Source organism: Cyprinus carpio, chromosome A13 (genome assembly GCF_018340385.1).
Source record: "Cyprinus carpio isolate SPL01 chromosome A13, ASM1834038v1, whole genome shotgun sequence".
NCBI classification, from domain to species: domain Eukaryota; kingdom Metazoa; phylum Chordata; class Actinopteri; order Cypriniformes; family Cyprinidae; genus Cyprinus; species Cyprinus carpio.
Genome location: NC_056584.1, coordinates 13,087,207 through 13,110,480, shown reverse-complemented (window position 1 = coordinate 13,110,480; position 23,274 = coordinate 13,087,207). Strand labels below are relative to the sequence as shown.

Here is a 23,274-nt window from a genome sequence, read left to right as displayed (position 1 = left end):
GAGCATTTCTCATCTCAAGAGAACAGCTTTCACATTTGAGTCAGAGAATGCAAATCATGAACTATTCAGAGCTGAACTCGACCAGGAAATGATCAGGATGGCCATGCATATCTTGTGTTTATTATACTGCTCTAGTCAGTAAACAAACAAGCTTGCAGAGCAATGGTACACTTAAGCACAAGAGGAAATGAGATGGGGAGTGTGACTAAGGGAGGAAATAAGATGCAAAGAGAAAACATGTACAAGGAATAAAAGCCAGTCAAGAAAGTAGATGAGCAATAAGCAAGAGGCAGCAAAATGTCCCTGCTAATTAATAAAGCGGTGTATTTGGATGTTTTAAAAAAAAAATGTTTAAATCATTCTAATTTGCTTTTTTGGTGGTCATTTATTGATTATTATTATTGCTCAATTATTAATAAGGGTTTTTATTATCAAAGTTTTAAAAAAAAGTTTTTGCTGAACTAGAGTAATGACTGCTGAAAATTCAACTTTGCCATGACAGGAAATAATTATATTTTTAAACATAAAATTAGGGATGCAGTGATGCACGATAAATATCGGCACAATATTAATGTGCATCTCGTCAGTAAAGCTGGTTCTGTAATCAGTGGTAAATTTCTACACGTGCATGCTTTACCGTGGAGCAGCATTTACTACACAGAGCCGTTGTTCATGATTGTATCGTGCATCCCTACATAAAAACAAGAAAACATTTTATTTTAAATTTGTAATAATATTTCACATTATTACTGTTTTTCTGTATTTTTACTCAAATAAAATGCAGCCTTGGTGACCATAAGAGACTTCTTTAAAAACATTAAAATGTTAATAATTCCATATTTTTGACCGGTTGTATACACATACAGTGACTTGCGGACTTCCATGTATTAAAATGCTGTTGGTATGAATATGTACTCCTGAAGTGTGAGAGTCACAGAAATGAAGAGAAGCAGGACATTTATTAGAATGGTTCTGTAATTAGCTGCAAAATGGGAAGTTTTGTCTCAATATCCTGTGACAGATTTTTTTGCTAATACAGAACCATGTTAAACGGGGTGTGGACAGGTGCATAAAGATGTTATCACCTTGAAGATATGCCACACAACACCTTTTGAAATAATTATAGCATTTAGTCTGTTGGGATATGTCTTTACTAACTTAGCATATCTAGACTTTGCAATATTTGCCCACTCTTGTTTTGATGGTGACCATTTGTGGACAGCAGTCTTCAATTCATTCCACAGATTTTCAATGGGGTTTAAGTCTGGGCTCTGACTAGGCCATGCAAGGACATTCACCTTTTTCTCCTTCAACCACTGTGTGCTCAGTTTTGCTGTGTGCTTTGGGTCATTGTCATGTTGGAAGGTAAACTTTCTTCCCACTGACAACCTTCTGGCAGAGGGCAGCAGACATTCCTCAAGAATTTGACGGTATTTTACGCCACCCATTTTTCCATCCATTTAAGTGCTCCAGTCCCATAACAGGATATTACCACCTCCATGTTTTACTGGAGGAATGTTGTTATTTGGATTGTGAGCTGAACTGGATTTTTGCCAGACATATCGCTTGGTGTTGAGGCCAAATAATTCAATTTTAGTCTCACCTGCCTCAGAATCTTCAAGGTGTGTTTTGGCAAAGCTCAGTCGTGACTGCATGTGGCCTTTCTTGAGGAGTGACTTTTTTCTTGCAACCCTCCCAAACAAGCTACATTTGTGAAGAATTTGTGATATTGTTGTCACATGCACACAATGTCATAAATTCCTGCAACTGCTTCACTGTTGCTGTAGGCCTCTTGGTCGCCTCTCTGACCAGTTTCCTCCTGGCTCTTTCATCCAGTTTGGAGTGACATCCTGATCCAGGGAGGGTCTGTGTTGTACCAAATACCTTCTACTTCACTGTGCTTCTAGGCATTGATACAAACTTTGGAATTTTTTTGTATCTATCTCCTGACTTGTGCCTGTCCACAACTTTATCCCTGAGATCTTTTGACAGTGCCTTGCCACCCCATAGTTGATCGTTTGCTTCAGTTGCACTACCAAGGATAGAAGTGCTCCAGGAAAGCTCTTTTCATGCTGAGCTAATCAAAATAACTGCAGCTCATTAACGTTGAAAGTCATATGGCTTTGTGTGCCATTGAGAAGGTAATTAGCTACACCTGAATGAGTTTACAAGTCATTTTAGGAGGGGGGTGATTCTTTTTCCAACTCAGTGAATCTTTTTTTTTTTTTTTTCTGACAAGATAGTGTTATATCTTTCACTTGGATGTTATAAGTTGCACTGAGTAAATACAGCTGGATAAAACTTTGTCCGTCTTCATTTCTAGCTACAAAAAAAACACACTGTTTTAAATGTACATCACAAGATTACCAACCAGGAGAGAGCTAGTTCCTCTGGTGCTGCATAAATTACCCTGCAAGACTGCCATGCCTCACTGACCCATGAGCAATATGACCTCTGACCCCTAATCCATACAAGCTGAGCTTGTATGTGGGCCTTGTGGGCTCTCAGATTTCCATCACTCCAGTTTCTTTCTGCTCTAACCTAATTATGGCAGAACAACTCAATCTGCCTTTGTCTTGTATCTTGACCACTAACAGAAATCAGATCCAAACCTGATCAAAACAGCTGCTGGAAAGTAAATGCATCCACACCATTTTATACAAACTACATTTTTACATTTTCATAAAATAAAAGCCTTTAAAGGGATAAAGTTCACCCAAAAATCAAAATTATGTCATTAATGACTCACCCTCATGTCGTTCCAAACCCGTGAGACCTCCGTTCATCTTCGGAACACAGTTTAAGATATTTTAGATTTAGTCCGAGAGCTTTCTGTCCCTCCATTGAGAATGTATGTACGGTATACTGTCCACGTCCAGAAAGTCTCGAGTCAAGAACCGGTTGCATCGGTTTTCGGATCACCGGTAGTGATGGGAAGTTCTGTTCTTCTCTGCGAACCGGTTCTTTCGGACAGTTTGATTCAATAAACCGGTTGCCGAAAACGGTTCACCAGTTCTTTTGCGGCTCGACGTAATGACTTCATTGGCGATGATTGCCCTTGATTCAAGCCTTCGGTTTACCCGCGCTCATAACATGAGCACAGAATCGTTTCAGAATCAATCACCAAAAGAACCAGTTCGGTTCAGACGCGCTGTGTGTCAGTCTGCTTCACGCATGCGCAGTATCATCAGCTCCTCGGTTTCTCGAACCGGACGCGTCCGACAGAAACGGTTCTTGACTCGAGAACGAGTCAATGTTTCATTCGTTATCTGGCTCGGTTCAGTCAGTGTACTGTTTGAGTAAATTAATTACTCCGGGATATTGGTTTATTTGAACTCAGAGGGAGTGTCAGCCATGTTAAAAAAGTTAACAGCTTAAGTCATTTGTGGATTAATGCTTATTGTTGACGCGAACCGTTTCAAACGATTCAGTTCGATTTGGTGAACTGGTTCAAGAAGATCCGGTTACATCGAGTGATTCGTTCGCGAACCGGATATCACTACACTGCAGTGTTGTGAACGCGCTCCTAACAGACCCGGGAGAGAAGTCAATGCTGAATAAAGTCGTAGTTTTTGATATTTTTGGACCAAAATCTATTTTCGATGCTTCAAAAAATTCTAACGGACCCTCTGATGTCACATGGACTACTTTGAAGATGTTTTTATTACCTTTATGGACGTGGACAGTATACCGTACATACATTCTCAATGGAGGGACAGAAAGCTCTCGGACTAAATCTAAAATATCTTATACTGTGTTCCGAAGATGAACGGAGGTCTCACAGGTTTGGAACGACATGAGGGTGAGTCATTAATGACATAATTTTGATTTTTGGGTGAACTATCCCTTTAAGCTAAGGTGATGTGGGTGGTTGCCAAGCTAGTTCTACACAACTGGTAAGTTGCTTTTTTTATTTTTTTGTGGTTGAAGGGTGTTCTGGTGGTTGTTTAATGACCCATTTCAAATGAGCCCACCAAGTATCTATAATGTACTGGTCCCAATATATGGCTAAGGCCCCTACTAAAATGAAAGCCTACTCACCCATATTAGCCACAACCAAGTAAAAAGTCTTTTAATAGTGCAACTCACCTCAACAAACCACATGATTTTGGTGATTTCTGTAGCACAAATGGTGCAGGACATGTTACACACCTAATTTTAATACTTGTTGTTAAGGGCCTTTTTCAATCTCTAACCCCAACCATGAGCAAATAGTGATGCTGGCCTTGGCAAACAGCCATAATTAGCCTCCAGGACTGATGGTGCAGTGTATAAAAAATGACCAGCAGGGGGCTTCCAAACACAACTGGCAGAGAATTAAGGTCTCTGGGTAAATTGGAGGAGGGGGCTATCATAAGGGCCCAAGGTCACACTGAATTTGAGCCACAGGTGTGCAGGCCTTTGGACATCATGCCTGTACACACACAGACACACACACACCTAAAAGAAAACTAGACTGCTTCGAACAATACTAAGTAAAAGAAAAAAAGAGCACTTTAAACGGCTTCTATGTGTGGAGAAATTTAATGAGCCTGCAGCTTACCTGCTACATCCAATTTTTAAGTGAAAAAATACAGACTGCTTCTACAATAACAAAATGTTTCAATAGCAGAAAACAATCTTTAGATGGATTCAGTCCTGTGGGGCAATTTACATGCAAATTATTTACAGAAATTACAAGCTGTGGAGGACGTTCGAAAAAAAACAAAAAAAACCCATCTTATTTTTAATCAAAGGAAATGTTTTACAAACACCTGGAGATTGTGGCTTTATCAGAGCTATAATTTCAAACCCTGAATTTGAGTCAGCTGCAGGGTGACGACAGCAATGCTCGTTCTCTGAACCACAATCGTTTGGGACAAAGAGATGAAGGGCGACCATGAGAGGACCCTCTCCTCAGCCTCTCTGCCCCAGCAACCCCAGGGTCAAGCCCTCGCTACCCAAACACTACAATGCTGACCGTCAAATTCCACAGGTCGCTGCCCCTTTCTGATTACTCACCATAAATAACACCAAACAGACTAACTCCAGTGCATGAAACACAGGCGGGACAAAGCCAAAGAAAAAAGGTTAAAACTCCCCCCCACCCTCATTTATCTTCTTCATGGCATTTCTAATCTCAGCTGAGAGGGGAAAACTGAAAAAAGCTGAACTCTGTCTATCAAATCTATGCATTTCTTTTAGTGTGGATGGAGTTTCTCTGCTTCTTCTCATCCCACTCAGACTTCAATTGGGCATGTGAAGTGTGGCTAAACTATGTCTTTAAAGTCTTTGTTTTACCCGTCCATTTGCTACGTGAGAATGAGGGCCGCAGTACTGATAAAGCCCTGCTTGTGTTTGGCTTTTGAGAATGCCGGCTTCTCTCTCTCTGCCTCTCTGAAAATAGTGCAAAAACAGAATGTATTATGAGTGACTGAAAAGGAATTACCCAAACTAAGCTGATTTACTGATGTGAGCTGCATGCTGAAGAGCTCCAGCAGGGTTCACTGTCGCAGGCCGCTGATCTCCTGATAGTGCTTGCAGCACAGTCTCTGTTAATTGTGGGATTATAGGACCGCAATTAGCAAGCCAGACTTAACTGAAGAGGACAAAGAGACTAAAAAACTAACACAATTGGGACAAGCTTAAATTGGAAGTCTCCAAATCTGGACAGTAGTTTTTATGAGAGCTGCGATCTTAGGATAGGATGGGATGTATTATGGTGACAGCCAGTGATGTGAATAAAATCAGCATCGACATTATGAAACCAATTACTTTACCATGCTCATGGGCACTCTGTGTATATTAAAAAAAAAAATGACTTTGCAAGTCTAGCTTATGTACCTGATGATTTTGGAATAAATTACTTTAGATGCAGTTTATCACTAGGCTAACAAAACAGAAAGCACAAGCTTTTGTATCAGACTGTTATGTTGCAGTAAATATAAAAGTAGATAATGAAAAAAATTATAAAAAATGGTGACATCACAAGGAGAAATGTGCCCAAGAAGTCAAACAGTCTACATAAATATTAACATTAACACTAAGGGCCCTATCATACACCCGGCGCAATGCGACACAAGGCGCAGCACAAGTGTGTTTGCTTGTTTCAGTCCGGCGCCGTTCGCATTTTCATGTCCAGCCCCACGTCGTTTAATTAGCAAATGCATTTGCGCCCATTTGTACGCCCATGGGCGTGCTGGTCTAAAAAAAGAGGTGTGTTCTGGTGCATTGCTGGCGCATTGCTAATTTAAGGAGCAGTGTTTTTTTCTTTGTTATTTAAAGAGCGCGTTAGTATAGGCGGGTCCACAACGTGCGTACACCCTGCTTATTAAACACAGGGACGCACAGCAGCACACAAACATTTAAAAATTAAAGGATTGCAATGCATAAGAATTATTGTAGGCTAATTAAATATAAAAATGCATACATGTCATAATGGAAAGTCATCGCATGTATCAGAATTAGGCTATCTATTTGCTCGCACACGAGCAGCTCCGTTTCATCACGGAGACACGTTCTATCTTTGCGCTTGCCAAATTCTGCCGTATAAATAGCAAATCCGTCATGGCACGAGCGCAACTGGCTCTTAAAGGGAATGGAAGATGAGACTCTGATTGGTTTATTGCACGTTACACCCAAAAAACACCCATTACTCATTAAGAGAATAGGGACAACCCGTTTAGACACCAACTGTTTTTCCGTCGTTAAAATAGCAAAAGTGGATTTGGACACGCCCTGAGTGCACCTGCGCCGTACGCTTTATACTTTGCGTTTAGATCGTTAAAATAGGGCCCTAAGGAAACAAAGTGTAATAGATGCTTTCTGCAGATGCAAATGGGTAAATAATTATGCTTTTTTGTATTATTTTTCCTAAAGGAATATGTAAGTAGTGTATTTGTATTAATGGACAAAAAGAAATGCGGGAAGACAATATCAATTTAATCTATTATTCCTCTTTCTAAAAACATCCATCAAACCGTTTCCTATCTTTCCTTTTGCCAGAAATGTTTTGCTTTGGAAGATCATTCACAGTTAGCATTTTTAGTTGTTCATGATTACTAGCTGGTTTCAGGAACTCCATTCATTAGCCTCTCTAGATACCTAGTATCCAAATTACATGTACCACAACAAGATCTTTTTACCATAATGTTGGGAATTTTCAAAAAAGGAGGACATTTATTTGTCATTTATCTGTTGTAATATCAGTTGAAGAATTGGCTTCCTTTTAATATAAAAGTTCTATTTGTATTCATCTATCTATCTATCTATCTATCTATCTATCTATCTATCTATCTATCTATCTATCTATCTGTGTTTACAGCCTAAAAACCTTCAAACTTTGACTTTTTAAAAATTCTTAAAAATTTCCCCATCACTCAAGGTAACACTGAAAGCTTGTCCTGACAAACCTTGCTTTTCTAGTTAAAAATACACATTTTAAGAATCTCTACTGAATTTCAACTGATGTTAATTTTACTTACTCACATTTAAAAAGCAGCTCGATTCAAAATCAAGAACTGAATTGGAACTTGAAAGGCATTCTTAATTAAATTCTAAATGTTGCACAAGCCTTGCGACAGCTGAAGAGAAAACTCCCTATGAGCGGCCACACACGTTACATTCAGGACTCAAAGTATGGCCAGAAAAATTCTACTCATCAACACTTACTGACACTCTTTGTTAAATTAACATCAAACGACTCTGAGAGACCAGATCTTGTCAGAAATGACAACAAGCATTGCAACGGTGAAATGGCTGGAGGGAAGCAGATAAAAGTTTCATCACTGAGAGAGGAAAAGGGTAAAAAACAAAAACAGATTCCCACACTGAAAAATATTGAAGGGCTAATCTCTTTCATTAACGCAGAATAAATATATAACGATTAAAAGTGACACCTCATTAGAAGGTCTATTCATCATGAGAGTGCTGCAGTAGGCAGTCAGTCAGTCAGACATGCCTCTCCCTCATTCTCTCACAGGTGGCAGCCACGATGTGCCCACTGGCATCGGGAAGGCTTTGTCAAAATATTTACATTGTCTGTGAGAATGTCATGCCTATCATCCCTGCTAATCCAAGCGCTGAAGTGTCGCCACGATGCAGAAGTGCGTTCGATCGAGGTCAGAGTATGTGTGTGAGTGAAAGAGAATGTGCAGGATTAGTTGCCACATGCTAACTGCACTGTGACTAGGCTGGTATCTGCGAGTATATTTCAGTTGCCCAAGACTTTGGTTCGGAGATATTCGTAGGTGTGGGGCCTGATCCAGCTGAGAAAGCAGGAAAGCTGGAGTGACAAGGATCAAGGTCAGGAGAGGTTGCGGGGATGTCTGAGCTCCTTTTACCTCAAGATCATGTTGTTCCCACCCCGCAGCACCGCACATAGCTGTTTAGAGAAAAAAAAAACTCCTAGCTCCTGCATGCTGCAGAGGCGAGCAAAGCCGGCCACCCACTGTGTGTGCGTGTGTGGGATGGGGGACACGTGCCTGCTCTGAAGGCAGAATTGAGGAATCTGACCACCTGTCTGGCTTACACCATCCGCTGGATTACCCCCAGGCTTCCTGATCTCAAAAGACCTGAGAGAAGTTCCTGTATGGTGTAAAAAGGTGTGATTGCCATTTAACGACTGGAGGCTGTACAGATGGGTAGGGTACTAGTAGGCATTCCTAATTGAATGTTATATTCAATGGTATCAAAATGGCAAAAACCCCTATTAAAAACAAATGACTCCTGGTCTCTTTGTCACTGCAACATGCTGTTAGTGCGTACACACTTAAAAGACAAAATGCAGTTCAAAAACCAGCAATGATAACTATAACGATAAAGATATAGTTGTAAAAATATTTCTAAAGTTATGATAGAATATGATAGAGACTGGAAGAGAGTGACAGACAATATTGCTGGGAATCACTTTCATAATGTTTTCTGTCCAGCTGAAAACTATAAAAACATTGACAGCCAATCAGAATCCAACCTGCTTTAAATAGCTTGAGCATTTAAAGCGACAGATGGCATAACGGCAGCATGTGCTTATAAGAAATAGAACATTATCGTGACGTTGTATGCTAAAAAAATTATTGTTATAGCTCTTTAAAAGAATAAACGTAGGAGGATAGAGAGAGAGTTGAGTAGAGACAGAGTTAAAGAGACTGGAAGAGAGTGACAGGCTGAGCTATATCATCATTAGGAAGTCAAGAATAAACGTAGGAGGATAGAGAGAGAGTTGAGTCGAGTCCAGTTTACACAATTTAACTCTGTCTTTGCTGCCTCTCATATGGGAACACAGAGTTCTGAGTGTGCTGGCCAAAGCTTAGCTCTTAAATCAAACCAGAAGAATGACAAGGTCAAGGTTGAAGATGTTACAGGCATGACTGAATAGTCTACATCTGCCAGCCAGCAGCTATAGAACCTTCTCAGTAATAATAATAATAATAATAAAAACATTTTAACATTAAGATTATACTTTAAAATAGATATAGTGCATATGATGTTTCAATTTCAAAAGAGCATCTTGTGCGTCAATGGAGGCAAGAAAACCTGACCTTTTCACTTTATCAATGTGACAAATTGGTAAAATATGCCATGTCAAAAATGCTTTGTTTTATTTCTTTCAAAGTCCTAAAACTTATTATTACTTTATTTGTTAAATGATCAGACTTTTTTTTTTTTTTCAGCTTTACTTGAATCCCAGACTTTCAATTTGACATCAAACCCTACCAGTGTACTTGTAAACTGAGTAATTAGTATATATACTATGAGAAAACCTACTAAACAAACATAATAAAAGAGTTAAGTGTGTGTGGTATTTTTGGAATGCATGCTTTACAAGTATTTAGACAGCACTGGTCTTTGGAGTACTGTGTGTTTCCACTTGCTAAACATAAGGGAGAGGAAACCCGTCCTGAGTTTTGACCTGTGAGCACAGGCCTCATGGCAGATCTAGGACAGAGAGAAAGCAGATGTAGACTGTGACCTCACCTGTCCTTACACAGAACCTACACACTTACCCTCTCTGATCAACCACTTTTACTACAGGGGTTCAAAATCCCATTTCCAGGCTGCCATACAGTCATATTGTGAAGACAGCCTTCAGGACCGAGTCAAGCAGAGCAGGTTTTTTTTATATATGCGCGTTGTATACTTCTTATATATTGGGGTACAGAGAACCTGCCAAATATTGCTTCAATATCTGAATGCTCATTAGCATTCTAATATGAGCAACTTGTAATGCAAGAACACTAAGCAGTATTGTTGCAAAGTAGATTTTGGTGAAAAAAAGTGTAATGAGTTTGAGCAGCAAGAAAATTTGCCACAATCTATTGCACAAACTAGCTAATGCACATCACCTTGTTGCTCAAAAGCAATGCATCCTGGCAGCAACATAATCGCTGTTGTTGGCATGTACCATTAACTCTCAGATTGTTCTTTAACTTAATCTCTGGTCTGTTATGTGAAGAGAACTTGTTTACTTTCCATTTCCAAAGTGTACTTAGTCACTTGCCTAAAATAAAAGCGAGAAGCCTGTCGTTGTCTTTTCCTGAAACTCTTCTGTATAGTATGAAGTGAAACCATGGCTCTCTTCCCACTTCCAGTCAGAAACTTCTAGAACTTCTTGAATAACCTTCAAAAAAATGTGAGGGAAGTGGCTTTTAACCAAGCACATCTCTGAGCAGGAGACCAGTCATTTTAAAAAGCCCTAAGAGTGGGATGCTATTTCCTCCTATCTTTATGCTTTCTGATGTCTGGCGGTGTGCAGAAGAGGCAGCAGGGGGTGGAGGGCTGATGGCACTATGTCCCTTAGCAATGACCGTCCTCCTGGAGCGGGAGCATGCAGGGTCGCTTAGGAGTTCACAGGAAGCTCTGATCAAAGGCAGCCCCTGAAGGAGCTCTGCTGAAGGGAGCACACTACCTCCAATAGTCATGGTGGCACTCAGCTGAAATCAGGCAGGAGGTCTCAGTGGTGGCTGACATATAAAGTAACTGCCTTCCTACTTCTGTTACAAAAGCACTACGCAAACAGCCACAAAAAGAAAAGTTGATGGATCATTTTGGGGTTTTCCAAGGCTGACACTGTCAGTGTTTGGGATTGATGACTGTATGGACTCTACTGTACATACTAGGGATGAGCATAAGTGCTCGTAAATGACAGTAATGGTCATAAAAACAATAATGTAGAGATGCACCAATATTACAATTCTAGTTGATAAGTGTATTTTTTAGAAGTATTATTTTGATAACCAATAAATTATCAATATTGAAATTCAAAAAATATTTTTCCAAAAAAAAAAAAAAAAAAAAAAAAAAAAAAAAACTTACAAACTTAAAAATCAGCCATTTCAAATGCTACAACTGAATTTAGACATTACATCATTATAATTTAGAGAATGAAAAAAGTAATATTTATTAAGACATTAAAGATTAATTTTAAGTTAAAGTGACATCATGCTAGATCAGCCTTCTCAAAGTCCGGACTCTGGTCCAGATCCAGACCGGGAGGGAATTTGATCCAGACCCGCCTCCACTTCGTATTTCAAGTGCACTCGTATCACTCAGACCGCTGTGGCACACACACTCAGGGGCACACGAACCAGTGTTGCAGTTTATGCCAACTTTTTTCAAGACAAAGTGCATAGCAACTAGCAACATTTTGGATAAACCTTTTTGCTTTCATTCAGTAGAATAATGTCATCATTTCGCCCAACAAGCAGCACATTCAACTGATCGAACCACAACAGACTTGTGAATGAATGAATACAAAACAGCGTTTCCAAAAACATATCACTGTTGTCTGTCTGGGCATATGGACATGAATGTAGTTCGTCTGTAAATGTGCCCATATTTTGTTACACAGACGGATGTTTGTGCTGCATGATATAAATAAAGTAATATAATTCACTGCTGTAAAACAGCTTATTGCAGTTATAATTCAAGTTTTTAGCAATTTAGTTGAAGTGTCTTCAGGTTACACTGAAGTACTATTTCAGAAACAGAAAATATTTACATGAGAACTGCTTTACTGGGCATTTAGTTGTATTTGTACTTTATGTAACAGTTTTCAGAGAGTAAACGCATATGATAATTAGCATATATAAAGTTGAATTGTTATATAAAGTTATAAGCATGTTTATTAAAAACAAGTTTTGTAATAATTATTTCACACCTTTTAATGTAAACTTTGAGAACCCCTGGGCTAGATGATGGCAAACGTAATCTAACATAACGCAACGGTAAACATTCAGTAAGGACCAATACTAGGAAAAAACCCCCCATTAATTTCAATTTGAGATTGTAACAACATATTATGCATCCCTACAATAACTGGTCCTGCTCATGCATGAGGTGGATTTTTATTTATTCCAATTTAAAGTATACAAACGTGTCAAAAAGGGGCCTCATCTTTAATTATGTGATTAGTTAAAGCTAGTTTTCCCAGTACCTTGAGATTCACCATTTATCTCCAACACGGCACAAGGTGCCTTTCAGTCTGGGATGGCAAAAACAGCACTTAATACAATCACACACACACACACACACACACACACACACACACACACACACACAGACACACACACACACACACACACACACACACACACACACACACACACACACACACACAGATTGGGTTTCTGCAAAAAGACAGTGCAACTAAATAAACCAGAACTCAGGAACTTGACAAGGTCTTTACAATTACTATTTTTAACCGGATACACCGGTATATTTTTCTATATATATATATATATTAAAAACAAGACCAGCGACAGTGTGAAAACACTTGATCAATGTGATGAAATACAGAGCATGCTTATTTCAATTAAGTTAATATGAGACTTTGAGTTTTGCTTACATTGAGTTGGCCAGTGAGTCTTAACATACTGATAAAACACGATACCACCATATGATCCGAGTTCATCTTTTTTGTGCAAGGTTTATAATAATAAAAAAAAAAATTATATGTATATATTATATATATTATAATATATATAATATATATATTATATATATATATATATAATATATATATATATATTATATATATATATATATATATATATAATATATATATATATATATATATATATATATATATATATGTATATATATATATATATGTATATATATTATGTATATATATATATATATGTATATATATATGTATATATATATGTATATATATATATATATATATATATATATATATATATATATATGTGTATATATATATATAATATATATATATATATATATATATATATATGTATATATATATGTAATATATATAATATAAATATATATATATACAAGCTACTGAAAAAAGAAAAAAAAAAAACAGTGCTACAACAGCTCATCTAATGCATAGGTACATAGTCAATCCACTCCTCTAACTTGCTATAACCTTGATCAATGTGTGTAACCATAGTGACAAATAACAATAAATAGTTCACATAGCATCATTAATGATTAAGGGCTAGATTTACAAAACAGGGCAAATTGTTTTCTTTAGTCATACAATGCAGTCGCTATCTTTTATATTGCAATATGAAACCAAATTTAGTGCTCCAATCAGGCCCGGCAACTGCTCTCTGCTGCTGTGTAAAGACTGTGCAGAGAGATGCGTGTGTCTCAGAGTAGGTGTGTGTTAAGTATATAGACTGAGAAGGCTAAAAACCGATATATTCGGAGCAAGATGTCACAGTGGCCAATCACGGCCAGCTCCTGTCACCAGTGTCATCGTGACATGGGTATTTAGAGCTTTCTAATTGGTCACACTGTGCAAAGACATCGAGAGAGGCAAAATGACAACTGACAATAGATCCACTCTCGCTGTCAAGTTAGAAATCCACAGACTGCCCACATCCTCTACCCAAGGTGCTTCAGTTATACAGTGCAACAAAAAAAAAGTGGTTTCAATACGAAGCCTAGTCTCGTGTAGCCAGACCTTCAGACTGAGTGCTGAAGGTCTGGAATCGATGGCAGCTTAGCCAAGGCCCGCCGACGAGGCTGTTTGACCGACATGTCACAATCACAGTTTGTTTCGTTCAGCGACAAGTTTCGAGGCGTGGGAATGTAACACAATAACAGACTGGTGTTTAAAACTCTCGGACGTATTTTAAGGGTTCTGTTCTGCGAACTTGAAATATTTTACAAACTTTTGAGAATCCAGCGTTTAGTTGATGCTGATAAGTGCTTGTCATCACAGTTGTAAACACGACAGCTTTCTTCTTTCGTAAGGGGGTTTGGCGCCACAACATCTTTGTTTCCAGGCAGAACTTTAAAGAACGTGACACACGCGTCTCCCGGAAATCCTGTATAATTCAACCAATCCGATGACGACTTTGAAACTTCTGAAGTGTTTCCACTTTTGTGTGCCATATGCATCAGACGTGCAGCCAACTGTCCGTGATGTCTGAGGCTGAAAATATACGAAGCCATGATGTCATAGCTGGCCAATCAGTGGCAAGCGCTGGCTCTATGAACTCTTCATTAGTGTGAGTAGGCGTGAGAAAAAGCAACGGGGTGCATACATTTATATCTGAGAGCGACCTTACTTTCTTTCTCTACTCCGCATTGTCATTCTGTTTTCCTGGCCCAGGGTTTAGGACCCTGCCACATCCCCAACAAAAACAGGAATGCCTGTTTGCTCCAATTAAAATTTCCTTGGCACAACCTCTCTGCAGTTATCTTTTCACTCTGTATCTGTCTGAGGAGGACGCTTGCCAGTATCCTCCATTCACGCTGTGATCAATCCCACCGTGCAACACAAAAGTCCTAGAGGACCCCACAAGCACAAACTTGCCTTTAAACTTGGTCTCTTTCTCTCCAACACACACATACAGGAAGACAGCATTATACAATTGAGGGGATGTGCATGCGAGGCCACTCTGAATAATGAATCTTTCCTTACAGAGAGGTCTGATTTAGACAAATCAAAATCTATAATGGACCTTTAGAGCAACATCTTGTCAACCGAGCCCTCAATATGAGGTAACATCTCTCCCTCGCACTGGGTGTCAGTGTCTAGGTTAAGAGGATGTCCCTGGAGGTACGCAGAGTCAGTAAGGTGCTCGCTTAATTGGCACAGAGCAGGAAGGAGGACAGGAGAGGAGATGGGGGCGGGGACAAGGTTCAGGGGCCACAGTTCTCTTCCTGGCAGAGCTGATGGTACTACGGGGACCACACACACAGAGGAGCAGGCTTTTGTTGAGCATTGTCACTGTACAGCTTCACAGAGCAGGACACTAAAGCATTTATACTCTCTCTCTCTCTCTCTCTCTCAAACACTCAGAATAGAGAGGTCACAGAACAATGACAATCACTCAAGTACAATAACATACCCACTCGCAAGAAAATATCTGCATTCGCACACATTTGTACACCCACACACAGGCAACACAATCAGCAAGATCACTACATAAACACACACACACAGAGCATGTTGATAAGGAATCTCTATGAACATCTCTATAGCTGTACTCCATAGAGATATGCAGATCGAGTTCAGGGGTGCACACAAAAAAAAGATTTCTGCATAAACTGGTCATAAAATTTATCTGATCTTCAATTAGGACAATTAAAAAACAGTCTGCATAAACTGATTTAAAAAGGTACACTGTGTACACATTCACAGGGCTGGGTGGAAAAGTACAGTATGTGAATCTCTAGGCTAATGACTTTTCCGAAAGCTAATTGGACTCAGCTAAACAATGAGATGAGTTTGTAGGTGTTGGTCACATCATTTTTCCTGCAACTGTATTTTTTAATGGTGGAAAAATTAAAGGGCAAGTTCACTCAAAAACGAAATTGTCATCTATTACTCATCCTCATGTTGTTCCAAACCCAGAAGACTTTTGTTCATCTTTGAAACACAAATAGAGATATTTTATGAAACCTTCTGACCCTCCACCAAAAGCCCATTCCACCAAAAATACTTCAAAAAGTTTATAAAAACATTGTAAAAGAAATCCATATGAATTCTTCTGAAAAGATTTTATTGCTTTATATGATGAACAGATTTAATTGAAAATCAAATTTGGTAAATTAAAACTCAAATGTACTTAATGATACAATTTGAGTATTAATAAGAACGCTTCTGATGTCAAGCAGCCAATTTCATAACTGTTGCAAAAAGTATTATTTCATAGTTACTCACCAGCAATTATCCGTGACGAAAGATGTCAAGCAACAATACCCATTCTTATTTATCACTGAAATACGTCTAATTATTTTTAGATTCACAAAGTGGAAATGTTCAAATCTATTAAGAAGCAAAACAGGGGGAAAAAATAATTTGCTGTAAAAAGGCATCCAGGGATATTAAGAATCAATATCAGAACACAATTTAAATGAAGACTGTATTTAGTTTAGAACATATATCTATTTTTACCCAGTTGATCATCCCCTCATTCCCTGAGACTCATTTTCTAGTCTAAAGTTAAATCAAATCAGCGTCAGGGGAGGAAAAAATGACAGCTCTCCAATTGGCTAAGAGAGTCATGGATCACGACGGCCCGTGTCTTTATCGTGACAGAGCTGCGCTCAGCAATTCAGCTCATATTCTGTCTGAGCAGAGTTCAGAGGGGGACGAGGAGCACATCGAGCGCCCGTTGCACAATACACCTGATTCTATACAGTAATGCTCACATCTCTCTCTGCCAGCTCTCCAATCAATGCTATTCAGCTTCAATCAATTCTTTTATACCCCATTCAATGGATGGGTTATTAGGATTACTCACAGTATAGACAGCCTGTAAGCATATGACAAACAACAGAAGGCAGCTCTTAGTGTCTTTTCATTCAGTTACATAAAGTAATTTTTACTGTGCCAAGTCATTCTCATTATTTGAGATCCAGAGTTAATACCCACAAGCTGTCAGTTATACATTAAAAAAAAAAAAAAAAAAAAAAAAAAAAAAAAGAAGCCGAGTGAATAAGAACTAGGAACAGAGAGGCAGACGATGACAAAGGACGACAAATACGCACTGATGCAATCTCAACTGAGCAAACAATATCAAATCAAGATAATTCCGCTGCACTCATGGTCTCTTTGTGTCTCTCTTATAAAACAAAGACTCCTGCGTCTACATAGGTGAGTGTTAATGGGAACCCGGTTGCATATTCACACTGACAGAAATGTGTGAGAGGACGAGATCAAAGACCTAGAGAGCTTGTATCCTCTATGGAGATCTGGCCCATAACCTGCCCTGGAAGTGTGCATGTGCTTTTGGCAGCACTCGCTTGAGAGAGACACATAAAAGCTCCTCTTGGTTCTGAGGTCAATTACATTTAAATTTGACCAGCTCAAGAGCAGCACTAAGGCTCAATACACAATTCAAACACACGCATACTAAGCAGATTCAAAGAAAAGCCTAGTTAGGCTAAATAAAATGTGACTTTCTGAGCCCTCAGAGTAAGCATGAAGCGGTTGTGTGGATCAGTCACAGTGAGGTTTGGATAGCTGCTCTGCAGGACTGACAGAAAACACTCGTGTGTGTTTCATTCACTGTAGTAGAATTAAGACTGTTACCATGCCAACAAGCCACTCGGAAGTGAGAGGTGAAGAATGTTTTGATATGAGGTGCTAATGAATAATGATGATAAAGCTGATCAAAATGAGTGATGTACAAGGTTCACACTATTAATTCTGCATCAGATTTGTACTGTATAATAAGAGGGAAATCATTTTGTTAAAAGTTTCCGGCTTGAGATAAGAGTGAAACTATGGCACGAAAGAGAGGGAAAAAAAAGAAAAAAAAGCTAAGCAGCAAATCTTCTTTTTCCAGATTTATACTTGCCCTGTTGATATGTTTACTGCCACCATCACAAAACAAGAACAACATTTTAAAAGAAAAAATTATTATATATTTTTATTGTTCATTTTTATTGTTTTTGATTTACAACAATAGCTGGAATTCTATTTTAATTTAATTTGTCATATTAAAAGACACAAACATTTTTACTAGAAAATGTTTCCATATGGTGATTTATTTACAATTTTCAAACCATTTTAACTTAATTTTAAACTTTAAATGTAAAAAATTATTGTGAAAGGTCTATTTAATATTAGTCCGCGACAATTTTACCATGTGACACATTTTATCAGCAGAATTCAAGACAATGTTCAATACATCACAGAAAACCAAATTCTTATTACACATGTCATCTGTATTTTTAAGCCTTGGAAACCATCCCATTTAAGAAAAAAGAATGAATGAAATCATTAATGAAAGAATGAATAAATAAATTAATAAATACATAAAACCAATTTAGGCCAATTATCATAGTTGATTGATCAATTCAGGATTATTTCAGTGATCAGTTCAAAAAACAACCAACAAAAACACTTACTTCTTGCAGCTGTAGCTGGTCTTGATAAATCAGTCAGTGCATTAGTTGATTTGACCTGGGTGGAAGTGTGTGAATCTCAGCGTGTGTTCAGACACCTGTAATGAGGACAGAGAGGACATGCGGTGAGGGTTTGATAGATGACTCCTGCGCAGTTGCGCCACTTTTGCAGTCAATATTTGCACTTGCAACATCACTAAAGAGCCTCAGGCGGTCCACTCTTATCTCCTAGACAATGATCTGAACATCACTAAAGAGCTTTGTGTGTGCTGATGTACATGTATTGACATCAATAGAGAGATCCAGGAAAAAAAAACACCTACAAAAAAGAGGTAAAGGTAAAGTCTTTTAATGACTCTCTAATGGAAGATTTGATCTCAGATACTGAAGCTCAACAAAGGCAAAGAGTGGATGAGACATGTGCATACATATTTTAATCGACTTGTCGGTGGACTGCCTGAATGGCTACCTGACAAGTCAGTACTAGAAAAGCCATGACTGTGCCATGTCCACCAGACTCTAAACAGATGCATTTCTAAATATATATATATATATCACATATATATGTGTATATTTGACTTTCTTGACACACACCTGGAAAGTGGCACACCATTAAGAATAAGCTATAAAATACTGTCCTTTAATCTCTCCACAACACCTGTGGATTCTGTATAATAACAGATCATTGCTCGCAGCAGGCGATCTGAGGGCTGATAGAGATCATTTTAAATCTGTTAAAGGTGGTGAATGTGTACATAAGAAGGCGATGGAAACGGTGCTTTAAGGACAATGAATTGAGAAATGCAACTTTTTGGAGACAGTAACAGAGCAGCACACTAAAACATTCATAGAGATGTTGCAAATCCCAAATCTCTGCATCAAAAGCATAAAAACATAATCTTCCCTAATCAACTAGCTGGTTGTTATATAGCTGGTAACTAGTCAACCATCCTGACACATCACCACACACATTAACACAGCAACGACATCCGGACTCCTGAAGAAATGCATACTTAACATTATGAAGAGTGAAAAAGATATACAGTTCAGATCTGGCTTCCAAAAACAGAGACCTCATGGTGATCTGTCTCATGGTGCATTTGTGCTGGAGCTTTATTCTTTGGCTGGTAATGCACAACAGGAGGCCGAGAGAGAAAACAAGGACACATGTGGAGAGAGAGAAAGAGAGAGAGAGAGAAGAAGGTGGGCAGAAAAGACAACAGAGGAAGTATCCAGGAAAGATCCTTTGTTCTTGCTGATGCAGATTGAGATTTTAATGTTTAATGGATCTCAGAAATATGCAAATCCTCTCTCAGAAGACCAACAGAGGAAACTTTAACCATGATGTCAACTAACAACATGGCTGCACATGGAAGTAGAGATGGGTCACAATGTTGACAATGACAAATCGTCTAACAACTAGTTGATTGGTTTACTTTGATTTGTCTTTGTGATATTTTTAGTGCCTGTTTTAATTACCTGGGTAAAGAATAGGGATGTTATTGATCCAACCCACCCAACCCAAGCCCCCCCCTCAATAAAAAAAATATTCACCATTTAAACCAAACATTTACAAAAATGACATGTATAGTTAAACAGCACTCATCCTGTCTCTCCTTCTCATACACACAAGGCAACCTCTGCACAGTGTCAAAGTCCCAGCGAGAGCCATGTTCCACTCTCCACTGACTAATTCAATATTGATAAAGAAACTAAACGAAGCATGGCTATCAGCGCAGGAGGATTCCCAGCAGCAACAGTGAGCACTCTCCCAACTCTACACTCACTACATGTCTCTCCTTCCCATTTATTTAACTATGTTTCCTGTGCAGTCCTTTGCTTTCTCCAGTTCTATTCAACATTATATTCCGATTACCATACTACCGCACCACTCAGTATTTCCACAGAATAATACAGTATGAAGGGGAATTTCACAAAACAATGGTCACTTCCCCTATTGCATACAGAAAACGGATAATTTTGCAGAATTAATTATTTTAGAACGTTACTTTGCTGTACTGTGACAATTTTGAGGCAATTCATGATATGCTCTTCCCAATCTCTAATTCATTCTCTTAATTGTTTTCTTCTTGTATTTAAACATTAAAACTTAAAATAGCATTAAAAATGCTTTCATAAATTATTATTTTTTTAATTAGTGTGAAGGCAGAACAATAAATGCTACCACAATGTTTTACAATTAAGAATAATAATTATTTTACCATTTAAGTAAAGAAACTTATTATTATTTATTTATTTAGCATCACAATAATGGGAATTTGGGGGAAGTTTTACAATTTAATTGTCAAAAAATGTCATCACATAAATAATTAAAGAAACAGAAAAAAAAATTATTTACGTTTTAAGAGTGAAAGATGATTTAGACATGTTCTTGGCAGATTTCCAGATCTAATTTCTGCTGTAATTTAACATCATTTAGGCAGGATGCTTAGTGTTTAAGACATTTTAACCCCAAATGTAATTAATTCACAAATAGCATACTGAATGAAATTCAATACATTTGTGTGACAAACATAGCAAATATCAGTAAATGTGTAAATCGTGCACTCCATACTACACACAGTCTGATTCATCCATCTACAAGACCTTTGCCATAGCCCACACCTAAACAGTGTCCTCCCATCTCAGCATGACAGAACAGAGTCTAAAGTTCATGTAGGCACTTAATTGATTGGCTAAAATCCCTAAGCCTGTAGACAGTTTGCTGATTGGTTGACTGTTTGACAGCAGTGAAGACACTTATGTCAGCCTGTAACAGCTCTGCATCTTCAGGCAGGAAGAGGACAAGCATCATCTACCCCCTCATTATGCAGTTTTCCACTCACTGCCAGTTTGCACGTGCAAAAACACACAGAAGCCAACAGAGATCTAAAATGACCTTTCAAAGAAACCCAGCTCCCGTTTCTACATCACTACACCATCAAACCAGCAGCAGTGGTGAGTGTGTGTGTGTAACAGCGTGTGGATGGCTGTGACTCACCGCTCCGGCAGGAAATCGTGAGAGAGCGGTGCGACGTCGACACCGGTCCATGTGCAATGACAGGGAGAAGATTAGAAAATCATCATTCTGAAGATTGTGGAGGGCTGTGCTGCTGTGGCAACTCTCAGAATCATGGGCATAATTCACAAATAAAAGATGAGTGGAGGGAGGAGCGATGTAATAAGCGAAATACCCTTTTAAGATGCTGCAATCCCAGTGACATTTCATAAGCGCTTCTTCCAATTTGTGGGCTGCACAGGTGACAATTGCGCCACACGGGGGCCATGTGAATGATTTAATCATACCTGAAACCAAGCCACGTGTAAGAGAGATGTAGAAGAGAGCAACCGTCTCATCACAAATTAGCTGCTCTGTGAGTCAAGGCGAACGGAGGGACAATAAAGCCCATTCAGAAATCACTTTAAATTCATCAGTGTGATATGTGAAAGTGAAAAAAATGATTTGTTTAAATCCTATAATAAAAAGGCTGATAGAAAGGCATCACCACAGGACAGATATGGCTGGTTTAGCTCTCTCACACATCCCTGAAGAGCCACTCAGCCTCTCAGAAGGTATTTCATCATCTCTGCTACGCAGAGGAGAAAAAGCAAAGAGGAGAACCTGGTGTCAAATAATCTCCTTATCCTGACAAATACCGTCACTCTCTTCAGCACTGGACACAGCTTTTGCACACATCTGCCTCAAAGCCAGTACATAACAGTACAACACTGCAGACCCATCCATCCATTCATTCTCTAAACCACTAGCCTTATGTCGGGTCATGGGCAAAATGCAAAAAAAGGTTAAATAACGGTATGCGGAAGTCCTGTGGGCGAAAATGCCTTGTTGATGCTAAAGGTCAGAGGAGAATGGGCCGACTGATTCAAGCTGATAGAAGAGCAACTTTGACTGAAATAACCACTCGTTACAACCGAGGTATGAAGCAAAGCATTTGTGAAGCCACAACACGCACAACCTTGAGGCGGATGGGCTACAACAGCAGAAGACCCCACCGGGTACCACTCATCTCCACAACAAATAGGAAAAAGAGGCTACAATTTGCACGAGCTCACCAAAATTGGACAGTTGAAGACTGGAAAAATGGTGTCTGGTCTGATGAGTCTCGATTTCTGTTGAGACATTCAGATGGTAGAGTCAGAATTTGGCGCAAACAGAATGAGAACATGGATCCATCATGCCTTGTTACCACTGTGCAGGCTGCTGGTGGTGGTGTAATGGTGTGGGGGATGTTTTCTTGGCACACTTTAGGCCCCTTAGTGCCAATTGGGCATCGTTTAAATGCCAAAGGCCTACCTGAGCATTGCTTCTGACCATGTTCATCCCTTTATGACCACCATGTACCCATCCTCTGATGGCTACTTCCAGCAGGATAATGCACCATGTCACAAAACACGAATCATTTCAAATTGGTTTCTTGAACATGACAATGAGTTCACTGTACTAAAATGGCCCCCACAGTCACCAGATCTCAACCCAATGGAGCATCTTTGGGATGTGGTGGAACGGGAACTTCGTGCCCTGGATGTACATCCCACAAATCTCCATCAACTGCAAGATGCTATCCTATCAATATGGGCCAACATTTCTAAAGAATGCTTTCAGCACCTTGTTGAATCAATGCCATGTAGAATTAAGGCAGTTCTGAAGGTGAAAGGGGGTTAGACACAGTATTAGTATGGTGTTCCTAATAATCCTTTAGGTGAGTGTATATATATATAAAATTCCTTTCTCGGGGCAGAGAGGTTTGGAGCTCATCAGAGAATCTGGATGAGTTATGCTAGTAGGTTCTGGACAATTCAGCTAAAATTATTTGAATAGAGGCAAACTTCCTAAAAATAAATGAGCCCAAAAGTGCCCATTTCTGATATCTGGAAACAATCAAATGAGATTTGAGGAGAAAATGATCTCTCCTGTTATATTACATGAAATAAAGG

At 38.9% G+C, this 23,274-nt stretch overlaps 1 protein-coding gene across 8 annotated transcripts in view; it reads right to left on the bottom strand.

Annotated features, from left to right (window-relative positions):
* LOC109096900 (bifunctional heparan sulfate N-deacetylase/N-sulfotransferase 2-like) overlaps positions 1-23,274 on the bottom strand; it is a 98,150-nt gene that overhangs the window by 13,864 nt on the left and 61,012 nt on the right. For all 8 annotated transcript variants that reach the window (XR_006161494.1, XM_042768836.1, XM_042768835.1 and 5 more), the window contains one exon: positions 18,322-18,416. The gene's annotated coding sequence lies outside the window, so the exon portion shown is untranslated. The remainder of the gene's footprint in view (positions 1-18,321; positions 18,417-23,274) is intronic.